Raw genomic sequence first — 19,677 nt, 5'->3', positions numbered from 1 at the left:
TACTAATCAAAAATATTTCAGAAAATGATCGAAAAATAATTTCTAAAATAAATTACAAAAATTCACAATTTGTGCTGTTTTACCCCACTGTGCCGGACCAACAACGGATATCGCACAAAGAGGAATAAAACACAAGCGACGTCGGCAGAGAAATGACTATGCGTAAGCAGTTACGCACCCACACAACAAGCGACGCCACAAACGATCCAACAGTGAGAGTTGGAGATCAAAACACTTTGTTGTTATTTTTACTGAATATCAAATCGACGCTTAAAAAGGGCGCGTGGAATGATGATGTATTTTTGTTGCAATTTTTGGCAATGCAAATTCTCAAGTGAGAATTGACAGAAACAAATGAAGAAAAATTGCAACAACAATAAATGCGCGTTAGTGACGACGGCAAAGTAACCAACCGACAGATGGATGCACTGTTATTACAAGTGTGTTGTTATTGCTAATTAGAAACAAACAATTCTCGTTAAAGGGCTCAACCTTTGAAACGTGAAGGGGGATAACAACAGCGAACGTTTGGTTGGTGAGAAATTGAACAACAAATAAACCAAACGACCAAATATAAAAGAATGTGTATGTATGCTGTGGTGATGCAAATTTTTCTTCAACTAAGGCGAGGGAGTAGCAACAGCGAGGGGGATACTTTCTATTCTCACAAAGGGTTTAACATTTGAAAGGAGGGTTAGAAATGCAAATAACGAACGAAGCGGAGCAAGAGCACCAAATATTTTTGTATGATCAACGCGACGACGGATGATCAGTACAACGAAAGCTAACTATTTTCATAGTAACAGAACTACGTGTTGTAGGGGAATGCTCTTTATTAACACATGAAGTGCTAATACGAGTCGACCAACTGACTTGTTCTTAAGCGAAGAGCAAATGTATGATCACCGCGATGTTGGATGATCAATACAACGAGTAATATTTTTATGCAAAGACGAGAGTGGACTGTATTCGAATAACAATGACACACGCGTAGAGTAATTGAAGCTCGACCAATACGATGTTTTCTCGAATAAAAACAATTAACATACGCACACAAACGCGGGTAGCTCACTTCAAATAGAGATCTGAATTTACGTACCTGGTTTTTAGTCTTTTATGTGTTGATGATATGATGACAGAGACTCCGATGATTTCTTCATGCAAAAGAGGGAGCAGCGACAAAGTGATGGCTTCAATCCGGCTCGATGCGACCAATGTTTAACTCAGGGGAGTGGGGGAAAGGCTTCGTATAGCGGCGAGAACAACAAAACTCCCCAGAGTTATTATGATGTGATGTGAGATGTGTGAGAGATGTGGTGCGGGTGATTCGCGCGTGTGGGGTGCAAAAGAAAGAAAATGGCAAAGAATAAAACACAGAAATAATTAGTATTAATTCTAGTTTAAATTTATGGTTTTATTGGTGTTCTTTCTTTTCTTATTCAACAAATTACCTTCAGTAATTGGGGTGGCGACAGAGGCCGTGTGTGTTCGCTTTCGTTTCTAGGAGACAAGTGAACGCAGAGCTTCTAAGTGATCGCAGAGGATCCCTTGTCTATTTCTAATACATATGCAAATACAGACAAGTGAACGCAGAGGTTCTGAGTGACCGCTGAGGGTCCCATGTCTGTATATTATTACAATTACAACTACTTTCAATGAGAGCAAGGTGAGCCTACCGCCAACAACCAATACCCAGCGGAGATCCGCTCACTACGGTATCCGCCAAGGGAATTGTAGAGGAGATGCCAATGTGCCAATCAGCATCCGTGATTGACGAGTATTGGAAAGTTGTGGTGGAACGTATCGAACTTATACAGATGGTATTTATTTGAATATTAAAGTTAAGTTTGATAAGAGAACCCAATGTGCTAAGAACATTTTAATAAAGACAACGCAAGTGAATATCTTCATTTCATATGTTAAGAATTATTTAATAAAGAATACGCAAGTGAATATCTTAATTGGAGCGAAGCAGTGTTGAAAAAAGTTTTCAAATAGACTTTAATAGCATTAATATCGACGAAGAAATTATACTCTGAGGTATACAAGAATTTAAAAAAAAACATTCTGAACTGACAAACCAATTGTCAACATGCTTCGGATCGGTCTGGGCTGCGAAGAAATGAAGGAGAAAACATCAGCAGCAGCATCATCAACAGAGGACATTTACAAAATCATCAGAAGCAACAACATTAACATTCAACATAACAATAGAGAATCGTGTAGTGAAATTATTGTAAGTGGCAACAACCGCAGATAGCTTATGTGTGCTTGTCGGCTCTGCAAATCGGCCGCTTTGAAAGTTCAAAGAATGCAGTTTGAAAAACCATTTTTTGATACTAATACGCTAAAGAATTCTACAATGCAGTAGAAAAGAAGCTTACTCAAAAATAAAACCACTATGTCAAAACGAAAATGTTGTAGCAAATTCAATGAATGAAAGATATAGGATTGATACGTTGCGCGTTTCAATCTCTGGTACCAAAATGACTTAAGCAATGTATTATTTTCTGCACGTCCGTCCGGATTGCCATCTGCCTTGGCATTAGCCCAAGAGGTTATGTAAAATTGGGAAAAGTACGTTTTTGCCTCGAACTTTTCAAAACAACGCGAAGTTAAGGATAAACATAAAGGTGAAGTACACGCATCACACTTCCAAAATAAGATTCCACACTTTATCAAACAAAACCCAGGTCGTTTTAACAAGAATGAAGATTATTCAGTAGAACCCATATAGGTAGACGAATCTGCAAGGTTCGAACAATCAACAAAATTAAAGCCGTCGTGATGGTCATATCCCAGAATCAACACGATCAAAACCGAAACCTACAACAGTCATTTGAAAATAGATAAAATTGGCAAAACAATTTTTGGCGATTTCAGGATTAGCAAGCTATTACATTTTTTATACGGAGTACGAAATTTAAATATTTACATAAGCCATCAACCTAAATAAAACGGTGCTAAAATAAAACGGTGGACAGCATTTGTTGACGAACATAATGCCAAAATTATTCATTAGCCTGGAAAGGAGAATTATGTGGTAGATGCCTTTTTACGACATAATATCCCTACTCTTACAGCCTGTTTCCACGTTTTACACGACAAACAGCTGATTTCCGATCTGATTTTGCGTTCCACTATCTTTTTCCTTTTGTACGCATGTGAACACAAAAGTCAAAATCAGTCACTTGTGTGTTTGTTGTCGTATGATAACAATTAAGGAAAATTGTTTTAACATAAACATTGCTTGATTGAAAATGTCTGACCGGCATTATTATTTACAGACTTGGGCTGATCTAAAGTCCCAAACAAAAAAGAAAGTTGCTGAAAGTAAAAAAGGGCTGCAAGGAACAGTTGGTGGTTTATACCGGTTTGAGTGCTTAATGGAGCTGGAAACAGCAATTAACCGGACACTCTTCTTATCGAAGTCCGCAGAACCAAGCGGTAAAACTTTTGGCTATGAAGACGACATCGATAACTGATTCGAGGCATTGGATACAACACCATCAAGACCGTAGCAGTAGTAACACCTACCAGGCAGTTCAGTTCGCCAGAAACACATAGCCAACAAGAACTACAAATAAACGTACAAACCTGCACCATCACAACTCAACAATAACAACCACCAGCCAAAAGACAAAAATCTAACCCCATCTCTACACACAAACTGCAAAACAACAGACACAGTCAGCACACAAACAACAAACACAGACCCAACAGCAACACCAACGTAAACAACCAACGTCCCCTCGTCAACACATGGAACATCAATCCGTGCAGAAATCACCCCCATTGAAATGCACATCACAACAAGATTTTCCATCCACATCATCAGCACTCCAACGTCGGTGAGCAAATACCCCTTATCCGTCTGCAATTGCGGCTGGTCGAGCAGGAAATGCAATAGCCAAGGATCAAGCAGATGCAAGCAAAAGGATGGCTGACGCTGCAGAGAGAATGGCAGATTGTGCCAATGCCCAAACAAAAATGCTAAAGTCAATAGAAGCAATTCTATAAATTTTTTAAAAATAATTCGCTATAATAGTCCTTTAATAATAATTTAAACTAATTTTTTAATTTTATATTTTTATTTAAATAGAAAATTCTGTTAATTTTACAAATTTATTGCAATTTTTCTCCTTATTGCGTCAGCTCTGCTTTCAACATCATTATTGTGATCCACTTCGTCTTCCAGATCATCATCAATAACATCACCTGGCGGTTCATCTGATCGGTAGTGTAGTGGTATTTACTTACCACCATTGCATTTATGCTATAATAACCCTTTCTATTATAGTAAAGGGCTTTCAATTCGTGCCCTGGTGACTTGATGCGGATATGCGTGCCATCAACGCATCCTACAATTCCAGGGAACATTGTTCTTTCAGAGAAAGCCTCCATTGTGTTGCGTTCCTCTGTGAGTGTCGGCTTTTTTATCCATTGGCCGCAAATGTGGTTCTCAAAAATCTGCAGACATTCCGCAATGGTTCTGCTCACTGTCGACTTCGCTGTTGAAGTCAACGCTTCGTTCCCTAAATTCTGTTGGTAGCTTCCTGTCGCCAAAAACCTCAAGAATGTGCCAAGCTTTAAATCGGGACGGATTTGGGTAGTTCTGCCACCGGGCACCCACTTCTCTTCCATCATATCCAAAAGAGCCCGAAAAACTTCCTTCGACACACGAAAATTGGCCACAAACCTAGAAAAATTAATTTTTTATTATTTCAAAAATGTAAAAATACAATCATACTTACTGGTTGTTAGGTACTTTAAATAAATTCGAAGCATCTCTTAAATGTCTCCGTGGTACATTTTGAACCTCCTCCACATCATCAATAAAAAATAGGGCAACAGTAATATTCATTTTTTTATTTTTTAAGAACACAAATAGTTTGAACACAATCACTAGAAATGTTACTTTGTTTGTTTATTTACAATTTGTTTGTTTACAACTGAACTGTCAGTTGAGACAGCGCCACTGCTACTTTTTCGCGTTTAAATTACACATTTGGCGCTTTTTTTTGCCTTATTTCGCGATTATTTTTTTCCAAAAAAAATTTTGCAACATTGAATCGCGTAAGGCTATGCGAAAGAAAGAAGGAAAGTTAGTGGAACGCATTCTGATACGAAAGTGAGTGAGTAGCCTTCGTTCGCAAAAATTTTCTTTCGAGATCGTGGAACAGGCTGTTAATGTAGAGTCTCTATTCACTGAGAACAATTTTGAGCCCCAACCCTTGAATACATTAGAAGAAGATAATTATTCAGATCTCGCAACGGTACACAGCGAAATATCTTTGACTCACACTGTTGAGTCTATTGACAAGCCTGTTAATTGTTTTAGAAATCAAATTGTTTTCTTAAGAGGAATTTCATTATTTTTGCTGAGAAAAGTCGTCATTTGCTTGACTTCACAGATAGGGACACATTACTAAATGAAGTTAAGTATGTGATTAATCCAAGTGTCGTAAACCCAATACATTGAGACCTGCCAACGTTAGCTTGTATTTAACATAAACTTGTTAGATATTTCCCTTCCCAATTTTTGACAAGAATGAGCAAAGGGAAATCGTTACAATCAAACATAATCGAATAAGTGCACAGGGCAGCTCAAGAAAATGTTGAACAAATTCTTTTTAATTGTTATTTTCGAAAAATGGTGAAATTAGCAACTGAAATTGCAGCAAATTTTAAAACCTGTTTAAAGGCAAAATACGACAGGTATTATTGCGGTAGTTCGACAAATCCAATAATAAAACCAATGAAAATTTTTCCACATACAAGGTTTAATTTAATGGGCCTTCTTTAAACGTTATAATGATTAATATTATGTAAGACTTATGATTACAATGTATGAACACAATTTTCAATAAATGGTTACAGCATCAAGCTTTTGCTTTAAAATAAAATTATATAATTAAATTACAAATTGTTGTTATAATTCCTTTTTCCCGGGAATACATTTGTTTGAGTGTGAAAATCGATTATACTTATAAACTAAAATCAACAAAATAAAAAACAAAAGTCAAAAGAAAGGAAATGTTATTGCAAGTAAACGACCTGTATGTTAACCCCTGTGTGTACCAGGCGTTTGTATTGTTTGTATTCGCCTAGCTATAGAAACTATGATCATCATATATTTTAAATACATAGTTATTTTCATGATCACGAATTCGCTGAATAAATTTAGAAATAAAGTCACATACGTGCAAGCCAACTGGGGTAATTTTTATACCCTCCACCATGGGTAGGAGGGTATATTAACTTTGTCATTCCGTTTGTAACACCTCTAAATATTCGTCGTAGACCCCATAAAGTATATATATTCATAATCAGCATAAAATTCTAAGACGATTTAGCGATGTCCGTCTGTCTGTCCGTCTGTCTGTCTGTCTGTCTGTCCGTCTGTCTGTCTGTTGAAATCACGATAGAGCCCACATTATTTGACGTAGACCTTTGAAATTTGGCACAAGTGTGTGTATTGTCCCTAGGATGGTTGGTATTGAAAATGAGATATATCGGTCCACGTTCTGGTATAGTCCCCATATAACGGTACCTCCCGATATTCGGTATTTTGATGATTTATGCCACATTTTTTCACTGATTTGTGTAAAAGTTGGTATTTGTGGGTCATAATGGGTCCTAGTTCGTGTGGCGAAACATTGTAATTATAGGTGCACGTGTTGGTGTAGCCCCTATATAACGGTACCTCCCGATATTCGGCATTTTAATGTTTTTTGCCACATTTCTTCTAATGTTCTTTTACCCTAGGGTGGAGGGTATTAAAAGTTTGGCCCGGCCGAACTTAATGTTTTTTTACTTGTTTTCTCCATAAACTATCCTGTTGGAGTATCGTTTGTTGCTAGCATAGCATTTGGCAATACAATGTCTTAGAACTTTCCGCTCAAAAATTTCCATTTCGTTAACGAATAGTAGCTTAGCATTATATTGGGAATTCCACATAAAAGATTATAGATTATTACGACAGCGAACCTTCACTAAAATCTGAGACCACTCTATCTTAAGTTGTGACAAAAATTTCAAAAGCCCAATTACAAAGAAACAACGCCTCATGGCGCAATACAACGTTTTGAGTAGGTGAGTCTGTTCTAGTCAGATACAATAAGAAGCTAGAGAATAAGATTACCCCTTTATATTCCGAGGAAGTAATGGAGGCTGATCTAGGAACTATCGTTCTTACTAAAGGGAGAGTGGCCAACAAGGACAACGTACGATAATTGTGCTAGGTTTGTGCTCAATTATGCACTTTTTTTTCGAAATTCGAAAATTCTGACAAATTCAAAAATGATCTTTTTTCGAAAAAATCTGTGAGAATTGTAATTTTCGAATTTCGAAAAATTTAAAGTTGTGCTGAGTTGTACTCCATGTGTGCCGCTAAAATTTTTCCGATGACTCTTACCAATTTCGAAAGTATGGCCGAATTGCAATTTTGGTATTTCAAATAATTAAGAGTTGTGCTGGGTTGTGCTTTGTTTGTACTAACTTGTGCCGTTTATTTTTTCTTAATATTTTTAACCGTTTTCAAGATATGGCAATTTCGAAAAAACAGTATTTTTGGTTAAATATCAAAGATTTCAACAATTCTACATATTACAAAAGTTATAATATTTTTTAATTTTTAGCGAGTAATGAGTGAAGGTGTAAATTCGTTATGTGTGGACGAAAAACTGTGGTAAGTGAGCACAATTAAGCAAAATTTGCCGCATCTCGATATTTGATTTTTTACAGAAATTACAGCAATTTTTCTGAAAAATACTGGTTTTTTCGAAATTGCCATATCTTGAAGATGGTTTAAGACATTGAGAAAAAATAAACGGCACAAGTTAGCACAAATCAAGCACAACCCACCACAACTCTTAATTTTTCGAAATTCGAAAACTGAAATTCTGGCATACTTTCGAAATTGTGTTTTTTTTTTCGAAATTGGTAAGATATGGAAAAAAAATTAACGGCACAAATGGCATAGACAAATGTGAAAAGTACGTGATGCCATCGAAAAATTCCGGAATAATCAAGTAAATATCTTGAAAAACGATAAAATGTGCTTTCGAAGTCGAGTGGGTTGAACGCGTAAATCAGCATGTTGACTATGCAAAACATGATGAGAGCCAACTGGATAAAAAGACAAAACTAACTTTTCGTTGTCTTTAACTTCATTTGTCTATGGTAAAGGTATAGACTAAAATGTTTTAAAATTTCCCTATCCGGCAGATGTCACTATTGTTGATCTTGGGCCAGTCAAGTCACTCAGGGCTTGTGAAGTCACTTGACATCGAAAAAAAAAGTATTCATGTTTCTGCTATTTAAGTTTTATATTTTTATATTTCACAACATATTTGGATAATGTAAAAATAAACGAAGTCCCTGCTTCATTTTTAATTGATAAATAATAAAGAATCACAAAAATATTCAATATTTTGTATAGTGAGAGAATTGAGTGAGTCTATTGAACCCCTCTCACAGCATGAACGATATCTATTGAAGCACTTTTTTCAGAGATAACATATGAGACAACTTTTTAGTCTATACCTAGCTTATCTATGGTGCAACTCAGCATAACTTAAAGTTTTTCGAAATTCGAAAATTGCAATGCTCTCAGATTTTTTCGAAAATATCAGAACTTTTTCCGAATTTCGAAAAAAAGTTCGGCACAATTGAACACACCTAGAACAATTCAGCACAACTTTCCTTTTTCGAAATTCGAAAATTACAATTCCAACGGACACCATATCGCGTTGTCAGCAACAATCCTTGGCCTGTACGGCGACGTTTGAATGTTGGATTGGATTTATTTGAATATTAAGGGTTAGGTTACAAAAAATAATTGATCACATTTTATTGAAAGCAGTTGAGATTTGGATATAGGGCGAATTTGGAAGGAGGAAATTGGCACAAAAATTAATTTATCACATATTATTAAAATCGGTTCAGATTTGCTTATAGCCTCCTTTTATATTTTCGTCCGATTTCATGTATTTGATGCACCAAACACCATATGCGTTTTGCTTCCAATGAGTTTTGGAATAAGTGACGGAATTTAATACAAATATAAATTTACCACATATTATTGAAATCGTTTCATATTTGTACATAGTTTCCTTATATATACTTTTTGGTGGATTTCGTATATATGAAGCACCAAACACGCCAAATATTTCTGATTGATTCCACGAAATTTCGTATGAAAATATACATGCCAAATAATATTGACATCGCTTGAGGTTTGTATACAGCTCCCATGTATATTTTCGGCCGATTTCGAATACTTGATGCACCAAACACGCTATGTGTTTTTGATTTCAAAAAAACTTGGAGTGAATGACGAATTTGGTACAAAAATTAATGTATTACACTTTATTGAAATCGTTTTATATTTGGATATATTTTCCTTAAATATTCTCAGTCTATTCCAGGTACTTGATTCACCAACCACAATATGTATGTTTGATTGAAATGAAATTTGCAATTGAATGTGGCACAAAAATTAATTTATTACATTTATTGAAATCGGTTCAGATTTGGATATAGCTCACATTCATGTATTTGATGCACCAAACATTATACGCCTTTTGATTCCAATAAAATTTGGAACGATTGACGGATTCGTTGAGCTGTTCGAAATAAGCTACACTCTTCAGAACAATGTCAGCGGCTCTAATAAACCGTGTGAGCGGAGTGATCGACATTGTTGCCTAATTTATCACAAAAACAATGCAAACTGTTTCCAAAGGAAATAAAATATAAGCATAGATTGCTATTGTTCAAATGAGATGGGAAATTTTCACAAATAAGAACCTCCAAATGTAGCACAGGAGAGAAATTAAGAAAATCTTTTCCTATGTGACATATATCACTAATATTGCTCCAATATCAAAAAATTAAGAAAATTATTGCTTTGGTTATGCCAATGAATTCCAAAAATTTACCACCGATAGTACCATATTTATACAAAGATAGTGTAAATGTGCTGTGAATTTACAAGATTATGCCGAAAGTAGGGTGTATTCTTCAAAAAAAATATCCAAACCCTAGAGAGGATCACAAATAGTACCAACAACTATTAACAAATTGCCCAAAAAATTTAAGAAACTAGCCACAAAAGAATATTTTCAACTAATGTTTGTTCTGAAAATATCTACAAAGAATATATAATGTAGGGTGAATTTGTCCAAAAATTCCAAAAACCCTACTAGGTTGCAATTGTTCAGCCAAATGTTAAATTATATTCACAAATTTTGCAAATCTAGCAAGAAAAAACTATTAATTTTTACCAATATATGTTGGTAAATATGCCTGCAAAGAATGCCGAAGGTAGGGTGAATTTGTCCAAAAATTCCAAAAACCCTACTACTAATCAAAAATATTTCAGAAAATGATCGAAAAATAATTTCTAAAATAAATTACAAAAATTCACAATTTGTGCTGTTTTACCCCACTGTGCCGGACCAACAACGGATATCGCACAAAGAGGAATAAAACACAAGCGACATCGGCAGAGAAATGACTATGCGTAAGCAGTTACGCACCCACACAACAAGCGACGCCACAAACGATCCAACAGTGAGAGTTGGAGATCAAAACACTTTGTTGTTATTTTTACTGAATATCAAATCGACGCTTAAAAAGGGCGCGTGGAATGATGATGTATTTTTGTTGCAATTTTTGGCAATGCAAATTCTCAAGTGAGAATTGACAGAAACAAATGAAGAAAAATTGCAACAACAATAAATGCGCGTTAGTGACGACGGCAAAGTAACCAACCGACAGATGGATGCACTGTTATTACAAGTGTGTTGTTATTGCTAATTAGAAACAAACAATTCTCGTTAAAGGGCTCAACCTTTGAAACGTGAAGGGGGATAACAACAGCGAACGTTTGGTTGGTGAGAAATTGAACAACAAATAAACCAAACGACCAAATATAAAAGAATGTGTATGTATGCTGTGGTGATGCAAATTTTTCTTCAACTAAGGCGAGGGAGTAGCAACAGCGAGGGGGATACTTTCTATTCTCACAAAGGGTTTAACATTTGAAAGGAGGGTTAGAAATGCAAATAACGAACGAAGCGGAGCAAGAGCACCAAATATTTTTGTATGATCAACGCGACGACGGATGATCAGTACAACGAAAGCTAACTATTTTCATAGTAACAGAACTACGTGTTGTAGGGGAATGCTCTTTATTAACACATGAAGTGCTAATACGAGTCGACCAACTGACTTGTTCTTAAGCGAAGAGCAAATGTATGATCACCGCGATGTTGGATGATCAATACAACGAGTAATATTTTTATGCAAAGACGAGAGTGGACTGTATTCGAATAACAATGACACACGCGTAGAGTAATTGAAGCTCGACCAATACGATGTTTTCTCGAATAAAAACAATTAACATACGCACACAAACGCGGGTAGCTCACTTCAAATAGAGATCTGAATTTACGTACCTGGTTTTTAGTCTTTTATGTGTTGATGATATGATGACAGAGACTCCGATGATTTCTTCATGCAAAAGAGGGAGCAGCGACAAAGTGATGGCTTCAATCCGGCTCGATGCGACCAATGTTTAACTCAGGGGAGTGGGGGAAAGGCTTCGTATAGCGGCGAGAACAACAAAACTCCCCAGAGTTATTATGATGTGATGTGAGATGTGTGAGAGATGTGGTGCGGGTGATTCGCGCGTGTGGGGTGCAAAAGAAAGAAAATGGCAAAGAATAAAACACAGAAATAATTAGTATTAATTCTAGTTTAAATTTATGGTTTTATTGGTGTTCTTTCTTTTCTTATTCAACAAATTACCTTCAGTAATTGGGGTGGCGACAGAGGCCGTGTGTGTTCGCTTTCGTTTCTAGGAGACAAGTGAACGCAGAGCTTCTAAGTGATCGCAGAGGATCCCTTGTCTATTTCTAATACATATGCAAATACAGACAAGTGAACGCAGAGGTTCTGAGTGACCGCTGAGGGTCCCATGTCTGTATATTATTACAATTACAACTACTTTCAATGAGAGCAAGGTGAGCCTACCGCCAACAACCAATACCCAGCGGCGATCCGCTCACTACGGTATCCGACAAGGGAATTGTAGAGGAGATGCCAATGTGCCAATCAGCATCCGTGATTGACGAGTATTGGAAAGTTGTGGTGGAACGTATCGAACTTATACAGATGGTATTTATTTGAATATTAAAGTTAAGTTTGATAAGAGAACCCAATGTGCTAAGAACATTTTAATAAAGACAACGCAAGTGAATATCTTCATTTCATATGTTAAGAATTATTTAATAAAGAATACGCAAGTGAATATCTTAATTGGAGCGAAGCAGTGTTGAAAAAAGTTTTCAAATAGACTTTAATAGCATTAATATCGACGAAGAAATTATACTCTGAGGTATACAAGAATTTAAAAAAAAACATTCTGAACTGACAAACCAATTGTCAACATGCTTCGGATCGGTCTGGGCTGCGAAGAAATGAAGGAGAAAACATCAGCAGCAGCATCATCAACAGAGGACATTTACAAAATCATCAGAAGCAACAACATTAACATTCAACATAACAATAGAGAATCGTGTAGTGAAATTATTGTAAGATATAGTAAAAAATATTATATTTATAAAAGTTTAAAAATAAATTTTTTCTAGAAAAGTGGTTTCGTGATTTCTGTAGTCGTGATTTTGATTTAGTTTTTAACAAGTACAAGCGAACTAGACAGCGAGGTTTAAAACTTAATTGATTCATTTAATAATTTTTATGTAGGTTGAAACGAACATATTATAGTGGCAACAACCGCGGATAGCTTATGTGTGCTTGTCGGCTCTGCAAATCGGCCGCTTTGAAAGTTCAAAGAATGCAGTTTGAAAAACAATTTTTTGATACTAATACGCTAAAGAATTCTACAATGCAGTAGAAAAGAAGCTTACTCAAAATAAAACCACTATGTCAAAACGAAAATGTTGTAGCAAATTCACTGAATGAAAGATATAGGATTGATACGTTGCGCGTTTCAATCTCCGGTACCAAAATGACTTAAGCAATGTATTATTTTCTGCACGTCCGTCCGGATTGCCATCTGCCTTGGCATTAGCCCAAGAGGTTATGTAAAATTGGGAAAAGTACGTTTTTGCCTCGAACTTTTCAAAACAACGCGAAGTTAAGGATAAACATAAAGGTGAAGTACACGCATCACACTTCCAAAATAAGATTCCACACTTTATCAAACAAAACCCAGGTCGTTTTAACAAGAATGAAGATTATTCAGTAGAACCCATATAGGTAGACGAATCTGCAAGGTTCGAACAATCAACAAAATTAAAGCCGTCGTGATGGTCATATCCCAGAATCAACACGATCAAAACCGAAACCTACAACAGTCATTTGAAAATAGATAAAATTGGCAAAACAATTTTTGGCGATTTCAGGATTAGCAAGCTATTACATTTTTTATACGGAGTACGAAATTTAAATATTTACATAAGCCATCAACCTAAATAAAACGGTGCTAAAATAAAACGGTGGACAGCATTTGTTGACGAACATAATGCCAAAATTATTCATTAGCCTGGAAAGGAGAATTATGTGGTAGATGCCTTTTTACGACATAATATCCCTACTCTTACAGCCTGTTTCCACGTTTTACACGACAAACAGCTGATTTCCGATCTGATTTTGCGTTCCACTATCTTTTTCCTTTTGTACGCATGTGAACACAAAAGTCAAAATCAGTCACTTGTGTGTTTGTTGTCGTATGATAACAATTAAGGAAAATTGTTTTAACATAAACATTGCTTGATTGAAAATGTCTGACCGGCATTATTATTTACAGACTTGGGCTGATCTAAAGTCCCGAAGAAAAAAGAAAGTTGCTGAAAGTAAAAAAGGGCTGCAATGAACAGTTGGTGGTTTATACCGGTTTGAGTGCTTAATGGAGCTGGAAACAGCAATTAACCGGACACTCTTCTTATCGAAGTCCGCAGAACCAAGCGGTAAAACTTTTGGCTATGAAGACGACATCGATAACTGATTCGAGGCATTGGATACAACACCATCAAGACCGTAGCAGTAGTAACACCTACCAGGCAGTTCAGTTCGCCAGAAACACATAGCCAACAAGAACTACAAATAAACGTACAAACCTGCACCATCACAACTCAACAATAACAACCACCAGCCAAAAGACAAAAATCTAACCCCATCTCTACACACAAACTGCAAAACAACAGACACAGTCAGCACACAAACAACAAACACAGACCCAACAGCAACACCAACGTCCCCTCGTCAACACATGGAACATCAATCCGTGCAGAAATCACCCCCATTGAAATGCACATCACAACAAGATTTTCCATCCACATCATCAGCGCTCCAACGTCGGTGAGCAAATACCCCTTATCCGTCTGCAATTGCGGCTGGTCGAGCAGGAAATGCAATAGCCAAGGATCAAGCAGATGCAAGCAAAAGGATGGCTGACGCTGCAGAGAGAATGGCAGATTGTGCCAATGCCCAAACAAAAATGCTAAAGTCAATAGAAGCAATTCTATCAATTTTTTAAAAATAATTCGCTATAATAGTCCTTTAATAATAAATTAAACTAATTTTTTAATTTTATATTTTTATTTAAATAGAAAATTCTGTTAATTTTACAAATTTATTGCAATTTTTCTCCTTATTCCGTCAGCTCTGCTTTCAACATCATTATTGTGATCCACTTCGTCTTCCAGATCATCATCAATAACATCACCTGGCGGTTCATCTGATCGGTAGTGTAGTGGTATTTACTTACCACCATTGCATTTATGCTATAATAACCCTTTCTATTATAGTAAAGGGCTTTCAATTCGTGCCCTGGTGACTTGATGCGGATATGCGTGCCATCAACGCATCCTACAATTCCAGGGAACATTGTTCTTTCAGAGAAAGCCTCCATTGTGTTGCGTTCCTCTGTGAGTGTCGGCTTTTTTATCCATTGGCCGCAAATGTGGTTCTCAAAAATCTGCAGACATTCCGCAATGGTTCTGCTCACTGTTGACTTCGATGTTGAAGTCAACGCTTCGTTCCCTAAATTCTGTTGGTAGCTTCCTGTCGCCAAAAACCGCAAGAATGTGCCAAGCTTTAAATCGGGACGGATTTGGGTAGTTCTGCCACCGGGCACCCACTTCTCTTCCATCATATCCAAAAGAGCCCGAAAAACTTCCTTCGACACACGAAAATTGGCCACAAACCTAGAAAAATTAATTTTTTATTATTTCAAAAATGTAAAAATACAATCATACTTACTGGTTGTTAGGTACTTTAAATAAATTCGAAGCATCTCTTAAATGTCTCCGTGGTACATTTTGAACCTCCTCCACATCATCAATAAAAAATAGGGCAACAGTAATATTCATTTTTTTATTTTTTAAGAACACAAATAGTTTGAACACAATCACTAGAAATGTTGCTTTGTTTGTTTATTTACAATTTGTTTGTTTACAACTGAACTGTCAGTTGAGATAGCGCCACTGCTACTTTTTCGCGTTTAAATTACACATTTGGCGCTTTTTTTGCCTTATTTCGCGATTATTTTTTTCCAAAAAAAATTTTGCAACATTGAATCGCGTAAGGCTATGCGAAAGAAAGAAGGAAAGTTAGTGGAACGCATTCTGATACGAAAGTGAGTGAGTAGCCTTCGTTCGCAAAAATTTTCTTTCGAGATCGTGGAACAGGCTGTTAATGTAGAGTCTCTATTCACTGAGAACAATTTTGAGCCCCAACCCTTGAATACATTAGAAGAAGATAATTATTCAGATCTCGCAACGGTACACAGCGAAATATCTTTGACTCACACTGTTGAGTCTATTGACAAGCCTGTTAATTGTTTTAGAAATCAAATTGTTTTCTTAAGAGGAATTTCATTATTTTTGCTGAGAAAAGTCGTCATTTGCTTGACTTCACAGATAGGGACACATTACTAAATGAAGTTAAGTATGTGATTAATCCAAGTGTCGTAAACCCAATACATTGAGACCTGCCAACGTTAGCTTGTATTTAACATGAACTTGTTAGATATTTCCCTTCCCAATTTTTGACAAGAATGAGCAAAGGGAAATCGTTACAATCAAACATAATCGAATAAGTGCACAGGGCAGCTCAAGAAAATGTTGAACAAATTCTTTTTAATTGTTATTTTCGAAAAATGGTGAAATTAGCAACTGAAATTGCAGCAAATTTTAAAACCTGTTTAAAGGCAAAATACGACAGGTATTATTGCGGTAGTTCGACAAATCCAATAATAAAACCAATGAAAATTTTTCCACATACAAGGTTTAATTTATTGAGCCTTTTTTAAACGTTATAATGATTAATATTATGTAAGACTTATGATTACAATGTATGAACACAATTTTCAATAAATGGTTGCAGCATCAAGCTTTTGCTTTAAAATAAAATTATATAATTAAATTACAAATTGTTGTTATAATTCCTTTTTCCCGGGAATACATTTGTTTGAGTGTGAAAATCGATTATACTTATAAACTAAAATCAATAAAATAAAAAACAAAAGTCAAAAGAAAGGAAATGTTATTGCAAGTAAACGACCTGTATGTTAACCCCTGTGTGTACCAGGTAGAGCGTTTGCATTGTTTGTATTCGCCTAGCTATAGAAACTATGATCATCATATATTTTAAATACATAGTTATTTTCATGATCACGAATTCGCTGAATAAATTTAGAAATAAAGTCACATACGTGCAAGCCAACTGGGGTAATTTTTTTCTCCATAAACTATCCTGTTGGAGTATCGTTTGTTGCTAGCATAGCATTTGGCAATACAATGACTTAGAACTTTCCGCTCAAAAATTTCCATTTCGTTAACGAATAGTAGTTTAGCATTATATTGGGAATTCCACATAAAAGATTATAGATTATTACGACAGCGAACCTTCACTAAAATCTGAGACCACTCTATCTTAAGTTGTGACAAAAATTTCAAAAGCCCAATTACAAAGAAACAACGCCTCATGGCGCAATACAACGTTTTGAGTAGGTGAGTCTGTTCTAGTCAGATACAATAAGAAGCTAGGGAATAAGATTACCCCTTTATATTCCGAGGAAGTAATGGAGGCTGATCTAGGAACTATCGTTCTTACTAAAGGGAGAGTTGCCAACAAGGACAACGTACGATAATTGTGCTAGGTTTGTGCTCAATTATGCACTTTTTTTTCGAAATTCGAAAATTCTGACAAATTCAAAAATGATCTTTTTTCGAAAAAATCTGTGAGAATTGTAATTTTCGAATTTCGAAAAATTTAAAGTTGTGCTGAGTTGTACTCCATGTGTGCCGCTAAAATTTTTCCGATGACTCTTACCAATTTCGAAAAAAACGACAATTTCGAAAGTATGGCCGAATTGCAATTTTGGTATTTCAAATAATTAAGAGTTGTGCTGGGTTGTGCTTTGTTTGTACTAACTTGTGCCGTTTATTTTTTTCTTAATATTTTTAACCGTTTTCAAGATATGGCAATTTCGAAAAAACAGTATTTTTGGTTAAATATCAAAGATTTCAACAATTCTACATATTACAAAAGTTATAATATTTTTTAATTTTTAGCGAGTAATGAGTGAAGGTGTAAATTCGTTATGTGTGGACGAAAAACTGTGGTAAGTGAGCACAATTAAGCAAAATTTGCCGCATCTCGATATTTGATTTTTTACAGAAATTACAGCAATTTTTCTGAAAAATACTGGTTTTTTCGAAATTGCCATATCTTGAAGATGGTTTAAGACATTGAGAAAAAATAAACGGCACAAGTTAGCACAAATCAAGCACAACCCACCACAACTCTTAATTTTTCGAAATTCGAAAACTGAAATTCTGGCATACTTTCGAAATTGTGTTTTTTTTTCGAAATTGGTAAGATATGGAAAAAAAATTAACGGCACAAATGGCATAGACAAATGTGAAAAGTACGTGATGCCATCGAAAAATTCCGGAATAATCAAGTAAATATCTTGAAAAACGATAAAATGTGCTTTCGAAGTCGAGTGGGTTGAACGCGTAAATCAGCATGTTGACTATGCAAAACATGATGAGAGCCAACTGGATAAAAAGACAAAACTAACTTTTCGTTGTCTTTAACTTCATTTGTCTATGGTAAAGGTATAGACTAAAATGTTTTAAAATTTCCCTATTCGGCAGATGTCACTATTGTTGATCTTGGGCCAGTCAAGTCACTCAGGGCTTGTGAAGTCACTTGACATCGAAAAAAAAAAGTATTCATGTTTCTGCTATTTAAGTTTTATATTTTTATATTTCACAACATATTTGGATAATGTAAAAATAAACGAAGTCCCTGCTTCATTTTTAATTGATAAATAATAAAGAATCACAAAAATATTCAATATTTTGTATAGTGAGAGAATTGAGTGAGTCTATTGAACCCCTCTCACAGCATGAACGATATCTATTGAAGCACTTTTTTCAGAGATAACATATGAGACAACTTTTTAGTCTATACCTAGCTTATCTATGGTGCAACTCAGCATAACTTAAAGTTTTTCGAAATTCGAAAATTGCAATGCTCTCAGATTTTTTCGAAAATATCAGAACTTTTTCCGAATTTCGAAAAAAAGTTCGGCACAATTGAACACACCTAGAACAATTCAGCACAACTTTCCTTTTTCGAAATTCGAAAATTACAATTCCAACGGACACCATATCGCGTTGTCAGCAACAATCCTTGGCCTGTACGGCGACGTTTGAATGTTGGATTGGATTTATTTGAATATTAAGGGTTAGGTTACAAAAAATAATTGATCACATTTTATTGAAAGCAGTTGAGATTTGGATATAGGGCGAATTTGGAAGGAGGAAATTGGCACAAAAATTAATTTATCACATATTATTAAAATCGGTTCAGATTTGCTTATAGCCTCCTTTTATTTGATGCACCAAACACCATATGCGTTTTGCTTCCAATGAGTTTTGGAATAAGTGACGGAATTTAATACAAATATAAATTTACCACATATTATTGAAATCGTTTCATATTTGTACATAGTTTCCTTATATATACTTTTTGGTGGATTTCGTATATATGAAGCACCAAACACGCCAAATATTTCTGATTGATTCGACGAAATTTCGTATGAAAATATACATGCCAAATAATATTGACATCGCTTGAGGTTTGTATACAGCTCCCATGTATATTTTCGGCCGATTTCGAATACTTGATGCACCAAACACGCTATGTGTTTTTGATTTCAAAAAAACTTGGAGTGAATGACGAATTTGGTACAAAAATTAATGTATTACACTTTATTGAAATCGTTTTATATTTGGATATATTTTCCTCAAATATTCTCAGTCTATTCCAGGTACTTGATTCACCAACCACAATATGTATGTTTGATTGAAATGAAATTTGCAATTGAATGTGGCACAAAAATTAATTTATTACATTTATTGAAATCGGTTCAGATTTGGATATAGCTCACATTCATGTATTTGATGCACCAAACATTATACGCCTTTTGATTCCAATAAAATTTGGAACGATTGACGGATTCGTTGAGCTGTTCGAAATAAGCTACACTCTTCAGAACAATGTCAGCGGCTCTAATAAACCGTGTGAGCGGAGTGATCGACATTGTTGCCTAATTTATCACAAAAACAA

The sequence above is a fragment of the Musca domestica genome, unplaced genomic scaffold (assembly GCF_030504385.1).
Source record: "Musca domestica strain aabys unplaced genomic scaffold, Musca_domestica.polishedcontigs.V.1.1 28, whole genome shotgun sequence".
Classification (NCBI taxonomy): Eukaryota; Metazoa; Arthropoda; class Insecta; order Diptera; family Muscidae; genus Musca; species Musca domestica.
The sequence above is the reverse complement of the archived record's forward strand: the minus strand, read 5'-3'. Positions refer to the sequence as shown.